Source organism: Martes martes, assembly GCF_963455335.1.
Source record: "Martes martes genome assembly, chromosome: 6".
NCBI classification, from domain to species: Eukaryota; Metazoa; Chordata; class Mammalia; order Carnivora; family Mustelidae; genus Martes; species Martes martes.
In genome coordinates, this window is record NC_137893.1 from 20082140 (window position 1) to 20091221 (window position 9082).

General features: G+C 37.5%; 1 long non-coding RNA gene across 1 annotated transcript; it reads left to right on the forward strand.

Moving 5' to 3' along the window:
* The first annotated feature begins 4501 nt into the window (after positions 1 to 4501).
* LOC308344822 lies at positions 4502 to 6768 on the forward strand. The gene is made up of 3 exons (XR_013967014.1): positions 4502 to 4585; positions 4715 to 4886; positions 5827 to 6768. It is a non-coding gene; the product is annotated as an uncharacterized lncRNA (long non-coding RNA).
* The last annotated feature ends 2314 nt before the right edge of the window (positions 6769 to 9082 follow it).

Below are 9082 nucleotides of genomic sequence, written 5' to 3' on the forward strand. Positions count from 1 at the left end.
GCCTCATCTTAGCAAGTTACTCTCCAATGCTCCAGGGGAAGGAAAAGGTTTTTGTACTACACTTGCAACTATTCTGTGGACTTGAGATTTTTTTCAAAATAAGAAAAAAATAAGTAAATAAAAGGACACATGCAGCTAGATCCTACTTTTTTCACTGTCCTCTTCTTTCTTCGAAGGGTAAGAATGCCCAGAACTAGAGAATTGTTTTGCAACCGAAACAAGATGCCAACCCGCCAACCACAGTGGTGGTTGCATAAAAATAGAGGTGCTATCTGGTTTGAGCTGCTATGCCGAGCCTATCCTGAGCTCTTAGCTTGGGTAAAAATAAGATGACATCGATTACAGAAATAAAGAAAAAAGAAAGCAAGGAGAAATAAAGATAGAAACAAATATTTGGTTGGCCAAGCATATGTTTTCTTATCCAGTCTTCTCAGCAACCGTTATCACTACTATGTCTTAAATCATTAAACTGGGGTTCAAGTAAGCATTTTGGTAAAAAGCCACACACAATATGCTGCTAATTCAGCCTGGTTCTGCCTGTTGGTGGACAGGGCCACTTGAAAGGCACGTGGTATGTATTTATAAATGTGGATTTCCCATGAAAGTAATGGGAATCTCCCAGCTCTGAGAGAAGAGAGAATACTACATAAGAAATGGCCAGAGACACCTGCTAAAAAGCATGATCCCACCTTGATATTTGAAATGATGTGCTGTTACTGTTGATGTGATGGGGGAAGCAACCTAGAGGAAGAACTAAAGAAGAGAAGGCAACAAATTAATAGATGCATTTGAAACACACAGGTGCTAGCTACCCCCTGGAAAAAGATTTGCAAAAGAAATTTTTAGTGCAAAAATGAAGACTAAAGGTAGGACAAAAATAAGAAGTTTTTCATTTTTATTTATCCAAAGATTAAAAATCCTTAAAAATGATTTTATTTTAAGTGGAAAACACTATGCTTTTGAGCAGAGTAAGCAAAAAAAAAAAAAAAGGAAACTACACCTTCTTTCATTTAATCAATATTAAAATTGACTCATCAGCCATAGAATGCAGGTAATTAGAACCAAAACATCTTTCATTTCAACACAATAATCACGGTTTCCATCATCAGTGGGTTGGGGAGGCAAAAAGTGTGTTTGAAGATAAAGGTGGGTATGTATACAAAAGTGCTTCAACTTGGCATTGCTACCGTGTTACAGAGAAATAGTAGTGTTTACATAGTTAACGAATATATGAACTAATTTAACTCAGAGTTCAGTATGTTTCCAGCAGAATGTAATTCAACCTACTCTGATTTACTGATAGCAAGTGCCCCCGCCTGGATGCATTCTCCGTTTTTATCTATTTATAAACACTCATATGCACCTATATCTGTTTATTTGTTTGTTTGATAGACAGCTTGGTTCAAGTTGAGAAGCCTTGTACAGAAAAGAGTCCTAACTGACTTGGTCTTTTCAACCATGTTCAATGTAAAGGGCATTATACTCTTAGACCCTTGGATGCTTTGTGAAACACAGCTTTAGAGCCCTTTAAAACTATAAAGAACTAACTTCTCTTTCAATGGGTTGTCAAATATTACTACTTTGATTCATAGCAACAAATACTGAAATTTTCATAAATTACACAATACTCTATTCTCTATAATATAAAGAGAGTAAGGAGACTGAGGTTTAGAGAGGTAAGGGGGAAAAATCAGCTACTCAAAAGGGTTTTGTTTTTTTTTTTCCCCCCCACCATGTTTTAGACTATTTTGAATTCCAATGCATCTGTCATTCTAACAAAGGAGTCTAAATTTTCAGTTTTAGAGGGGTGACTAAAAATAGCACCTTGCTTTAATAAGTATGAATTTGCAATTAGTTAGCAAGTAGATTTATGCTTTAGCATTTTCTAAACCAAAAACCACTGGTGGTGTGTGTGTGTGTGTGTGTGTTTTTAATCCCAGTGGCTATCGTCATCAAAGAAGCAGCCACGAACCCTGTCCCAGCATCACTGTCAAGCAAATCACATCTTTCTCACCATCATTTTTCAGTAAAGTACTTCAAGGAAAGTGATATTATATTTCACTGCAAGTTCATAAAGATCTGACAGCCATTAATTTCCCAGCAGTTGTTTTTAATGGTTATGAATTTTGTGCCAGAATGTACAGTGCCAGGACATCAAGCCTTTCTGGGCAGAACCCCCCCACCCCTCAGCTGCAGGGCAGTATACCCCTGCACTTTGTAACTGCTAGGTTCATCCCCATGAACCTGTTAGCAAGGATGGCCAGAACCATCGTGTCGTAGGTAAATCTCTTCCCAGCCCCCAATATCAAACAGGTTGAAAAGGAGAGTGGTGGGCCGTGGCAGCCCGGCATGAGGAACCCAGCCCAGCCCAGCCCAGCCCAGCAACTGGGAGCTTCCTCCTGGCCGACTCTGGACTAATTTTAAAATGAAGTGCTTCAACTCTTTAATCAGCATCATACCACTCTGAGGAGCAACTCTAAAAATTGGGTTTCCATGGTAACAGCTGGAGACTGACTCACAAGTCCTCATATTGCCTACATAACCTATTTAATTATACAGGAACCATTAAACCCTGTGTGTGTGGATGTGTTAAAGTTATATATATATATTCCTGCATGGAATTAATTGTGAGGCCTTATTTTAATAGGATTTAAAATCACATATGTCTAGAAAAATCTTCAACATTTATGAAAAAAGACAGCAGAGGACGAAATCCCAAATATTTGTTTTGGGGTCATCTTAATTGACTTACAAACTCTACATAAGTTAAAACTTGTGTTATAAAAATTACTTTGGAAGGCTTGTTGTCAATATCCCTAGAAATATTAAATTATTTACCTGAAACATGAAGACCGATTATACCCCCTTTCAATTCACCTGATTTTAACACTAAAAAAAATAAATAAATAATAAATAAACAAATACATGAATAGATAAGACAGGTAGGGCAGGAGGAGTGACAGGTTATCCATATCTCTTTCCCTTTGTCTCCAAAACATGCATTTATTCTTTCAGCACACATCAATGGCTGATCAATCAATCAAAGTACAGATATCAATGAGTCTCAGGTTCCGTACACAGCTCTAGGGATAAGGCATAAAAGACAAACAAGCAAATAGTTCACACTAAAATTGATGAACACACCATGGACAGTCTGTGGGGGCAAGCCATGAAGCCTTTCGGAGGAGGAGAAATCTGAGCTTGATTTTGATGGATGGGGAAGACTCTGCCTAGTGAAGTGGGATGAGGGAAGGATTAAAGGCACCTTCAGGGACGCCTGGGTGGCTCAGCTGGTTAAGCAGCTGCCTTCGGCTCAGGTCATGATCCCAGCGTCCTGGGATCGAGTCCCACATTGGGCTCCTTCCTCGGCAGGGAGCCTGCTTCTCCCTCTGCCTGCCACTCTGTCTGCTTGTGCTCACTCTCGCTCCTCTCTCTCTCTCTCTGACAAATAAATAAATAAATAAATAAATCTTTAAAAAAATAAATAAATAAAGGCACCTTCAGAAAATAGACAGAACAAGTCAAGCAAAGAAGACACTTAAAGGAAGTTCAAGTAGTGTGCTAGAATGTGTGGTGCACCAGGGGTAGCAGGCAGGCAGGCTGGAGAGATGGGCAACCCTCAGTGAGGGCAAGGGGAAACATGAAAGGGTTGTGAGTTTTCAATTTTAGAAAGGTCACGCGGGTGACTGTTGAACAATGTACTGGAAGAGGGCTGCAGGGGAGAAGTATCACATAAAAATCAAGGGAGGTAGAGATAGTGAGGACAGATCTGGAAAAGAAGAGATAACGCTGCCAGATTTCGGTGATTGATTTTCCTTGGTCAGTGAGTGAGAGGAATAGCTTTTGGTGGCATCCAAGTTTTGTGTTTGACTTAATGACTTCTTCAAAGAAATATCTGCCATTACTGTCTCTGTTTTCTCATATTGGCCCAATTTCTCAACCCACTTAATTCTGGATTCTGCCTCCACCAGTCTACTAAAATAACTCACACTAAAAACATCCAACTTCAATGTTGCTAAAGCCAAAGGATCCTCACTCTATTGGCAAAATAGCCAATAATGCAGCGTGGGGGTAGGTTCCCCACATGCAGGCTTCAGAGTGTGTGTATGCTGTCCCTTGCAAGCGCACTTTTCAGGATCAGACCACGTTTGCAGTCTACATTCTCTCCTGCCTCGGTGAGAGTCCCAGCTTCCAATTTTCCATGACCCTCATCCCTGGGCAGCTTCACCGGTCCCGCAATCCAGCTGGCACTCTGGCCTAGACAACATGCAGGGGACAATTAAGGTCACCCATCCCATAATCGGTGCCACGGAATGCAGAGCTCAGCAGCCAAAGAAGAAATGAACACCAAGACTGTATCTGAAGAAAGACTAATGAGCAATATGTTGTCTGAAAATAAAGACTAGCCGTGCATTTAAAGAGGCAGCTCCAGCCTGAATTACAAAGTAACTTGACACCAAACCCCAGAGCATATGGCTAGTGCTCCAAGCAGGGAGTTCTCAGTCTGAATGATCTAATCCACTTTCTATTTCGTATCCCCCTAGATGGAGAAGAGTCCTTCACCAAACATAATTCTCGTATATAGGTAAGTGTTGATTTAATGAATTACTTAAATTATTTTCTTTTCTAAATCAACATTCAAGGGAAGTGTCTGCAAATTTATTATGTGTTGAAGGTTTCCTAATTCTTACTTTTATGCCTGTATTGTTTCTAGCAATCACATTCAACCCTTGACAGCTGGAGAGCCACTTACCCATCTAGAAGAGCTACAGAAAAGTGACGTCCTAATGTTGTCTACATAAACTTCCACTGATATGCTAAAATCATGATAATAAGGTTTCCAAATGAAGAGATGACAACGGGTTCTTATGGACTCTGTAAATTAGGTGATTGTTTCTTACATTTTACATTTCATATTCAGCTATATAAAATAAGTAGCCAGTACCAAAAAGGAATTTAACACTATTTTTTAGTAACAGAATAACAGATTACTCACTCTCCTGTTCCAGATGTGTCGTATTTTCACACTAATCTCTGCATGCGAAGATTTTACAGTTATGGCTCCAAGGTATTGGCACATCCTGTTCAATTTAAGGCCTGGCATTATGATGGGAATAAAGTCTTCTTAATTCTCTTTCTAATCACATAGCTCAGGAGAAAGAGTTATAGGACGAAAGCCACTGCTGCCACATAAGATTAATATATCCACATGCAAATTAGATTCAGAACATAGACCTCTCATATGCTCTAGGCTGTACCAAAAAAAGGAAAAAAAAAAAAAAAAAACTCCCCAGTGGCCAGATAACTGGACATTACACAAAATAGGTTACAGAGAAGATATATGAAAACAAGTCATTGTGACAGATGTTAATGGAAGAATAAGACTGTAAAAAAAAAAAGGCATAAAAATGTCATACAGACATTCCTTTTTTTTATTATGCTTCACAGATATGGCATATTTTACAAATTCAAGGTTCATGGTAACTTTGTATCAAGCAAGCTCCATTTTCTAACAGTATTTGCTCACTTTGTGTCTGTCACATTTTGGTAATTCTTTGGTAATTCTTGCAATATTTCTCTTTTTTTTTTTACATCTTTAGTTTTGATATAACGGTCAATGATTCATTAAGTATGCATAACACCCCGTGCTTATCACATCACGTGTCCTCCTCATTGCCCATCACCAAGTTACCCCATCCCCCCACCCACCTCCCTTTCCACTACATAGCCATCTTGCAATGTTTCAAATGTTTTCATTTTTATTTTATTTCTTATGGTGACTGGTGATTAGTCACCTTTGATGTTACTATTACGATTGTTTTGCAGCACCATGAACTGTACCTATATCAGACAGAGAACTTTATTGATGCATGTTGTGTGTCTTCTGATCGCTCCATGGACTGGCTGTTACCCCTCAAAGAAAGAAAGTCTCCCCTGGAAAGAAAGTCATCTCTCTTCCTCTCCTTGGGAAGATGAACAGAAGACGAGGGTGATCGGAAGTTGGCTAAGGGAGAGGATACGGGACCTCTAACTGAAAAGGAGAATCACTGAAGGAACAGAAAAATAGATAAAAGATAGGTTTAGGATGCTTTGCCATGGAAAATGACCTCTATCATAAAACACAAATAATGAACCTGTCACTTTTAGACCTGTTAATATTTAAAGAGGAAAGTATCATGTTAGGAGTAATGTAACTCATTCACAAGGAAAATTCTAGTTGGCTAGCCCTACTTCAAGTATCTTTAAGTTTGGGTATGCAGCCCCAAATATAGGGGCATGGAAAGAGGAAAAAATTGAAAACCATTAATGATGTGATATGGGCCAGCAGCAAAAGGTTACTAATAATTGAAAGCAAACTTCAGTGTAAAAAGGGTAATGTATTTTGCTACTTTTCTGATATGACTGAGAGGAATGGGCACTTAATGAATTCCTATGATGCTGTGTTTTTTCACATGGCATTATCTCAGTTACTGAAAGGGGAGAAGGATAAATTGAGACAGAATTTGAGGTAAGGCTTTAGTTCATTTAAGTTTCGATATCTGGAGCAAGAATTTTTTTTTTCTATTTAAATTTACCATCACAGACCAAACAATGGAAATTCTGAAGAGGTACCACTAGAGATGATGTTTGTATGACTGGAGAAACCTTAAAAATGTATTAAATGCTGACCTGATACAGTTGAAATTGTACTTTCCCAATAAAACATTTGAGGTGAGAAACTTTGAAGACTCCTTGTCAAAATGGATCTATAAATTCAAACTTTGGTCTAATTTTCTTTGTTGTTGTCATAGTGATGATGGATATAAAATAGGAATTCCAGACTCAAAACTTCTCCAATGTCCAGAATAGAACAAAAACCTAAAATGATGAGCAGAACAGAAGGCAGAGACCAATTTGGCTTCTCATCAAGAAGTAGGCTGTTGGGGCCAGGCATTTGGCTTTCCTGGATAGAAAAAGTTGAAGGTGTTCTGGGTAGGTGGAGTTTGAAGTGGTAGGAAACCAGAGCCCAAATCTGCTTGAAGCCAGGACCTCAAGAGTTACTGGAAATAATATGCTGTGGTTTGTAGAAAAACACTGACCCCCCAAAATGCAAAAAGCATAGTTTCAGGAGATAAACTCAGTTGCCCATTTGTTTGATACCAGGATCATCACAATCCCATTATCCATGACAGTGGAGGATCACAGATGTACTTACAGGACCTGATTCTGGACTAGCAGCCTGGGGGGCTGGAGGGATGCAATCATAAAACTCAAAGCCAGAGAAATGTCAACAGAGGACAAGAATGAGCAAGAAAAATAAGAAATAGAAGAAAATGGAAAAAGCAAACACATTGCAACTTTTTTACTCAAAACAAGACTTGAAAACTAATATTTCAAAATATCTGATGCTTATTTTTTAAATCAACAAGTAGCTTACAAAATTACTTTATGAAAGTCTGAAAAAAATCATAAAATTAATTTGTGTTAGATATTTAAAGACAGAATAAAGCTCAAAATTCCTTTAAAGTAGAACTTCAGTTTTTAAGAAAAAGCAGAAGTGAAAACAAGAACAAATAGATATGAATCTTGGAAGTAAAAAATATTGTCATTAAAGTTTTATTTGTAATGTAGTAGATGAGATCAAATCTAGACCAGTGTTTCTCAAATTGTTTTTGTTAAAGAATCACTTTTTTCCAATCTGACACTTTCATAAAGTAAAATAAAAATGAATTACTAGAAAGTTAGATACAAATCCAAACGTGTCAAATACAAGCACGATTTTTGTAATATATGATAGTCATAAAATTAAGTTTTAATCAGAACAAACAAAAAATAGGAAAAAAGAAGATCATTTCAAAAATTATACATCTACTTTATAAGGTTGTATCTTGGCAATTAAAACACAGAACCCCTATTACACTAGCAACTTTTTGAAATTCTGCAAAGTTATTAGTTAAATAGCAATTTCTCTTTCCTAAATATTTTCATATCAATGTATATCAATAAATATTTGAAGTTCTGGATATGACAAATGGACTTGCTGCTTGCATATTAACTTATCGAGTTTAGAATGGATGGACAAAAATATTCCTTACAGGGGGTAAGGCAATGAACTTCTAAAAAGTTTTGTGTATTTTGTTTTAATACCACTAGTATTAGAGAAATTAAATTCACAAGAGATCTCAGGACATTTATTAGCTTATATCCAAAATCAAGCAAATGAATGAATTTTCAAATGTCATCTTCAATTCTTGGTTACTATCCAGATCAAACAATTTACACTGAAGAGTTATAATTAGTTTTAAATTAAACTCTGATGAAAGAAAAGGACCTAGAGCCATGATATTATTTCTATATATAGTTTATTACGATAAAAAAAATAAAATCAAAATATTCTATCACCTAACTGCAGTCTAATCATGAGAAAACATTAGGTGAACTCAAGTCGAGGGATGTTGTACAAAATACCTGCCTTAAACAATATTTCTCAGAATTATCAGGGACCTGCAGGAAGAAAGGAGAGAAGGAAGGAGGGAAGGAGAGAAGGAGGGAAAGAGGGAGAGAAGGAAGGAAGGAGAAGGGAAGCGAGAAAAATAATTCAAGACTGAGAGACTGCCACCAACAGAAGGAGACTAAGGAGGCATGAACCTGAATGCAACATGGTTTCTTGGATTAGATCCTGGAACAGAAAAGGGACATTGGTGGAAAAGCTGACAAAATCTGAATGAAGTCTGGAATTTAAGTCTAAAAACTTGGGACGCCTGGGTGGCTCATTGGGTTAAGCCACTGCCTTCAGCTCGGGTCATGATCTCAGGGTCCTGGGATCGAGCCCCACTTTGGGCTCTCTGCTTAGCGGGGAGCCTGCTTCCCCCTCTCTCTCTGCCTGCCTCTCTGCCTACTTGTGATCTCTCTCTCTGTCAAATAAAAAAATAAAATTAAATTAAAAAAAAAAAAAACTATACCTAATCCACAGATGTTTGGTGATAACTTTTTACAAATGAGCAGTAGCAAGACAACACCTTGTTCGATAAATGATATTAAATCCATGAAATTTATCATATGAATTATGTAATACATATTATATAATACTCAGATATATATT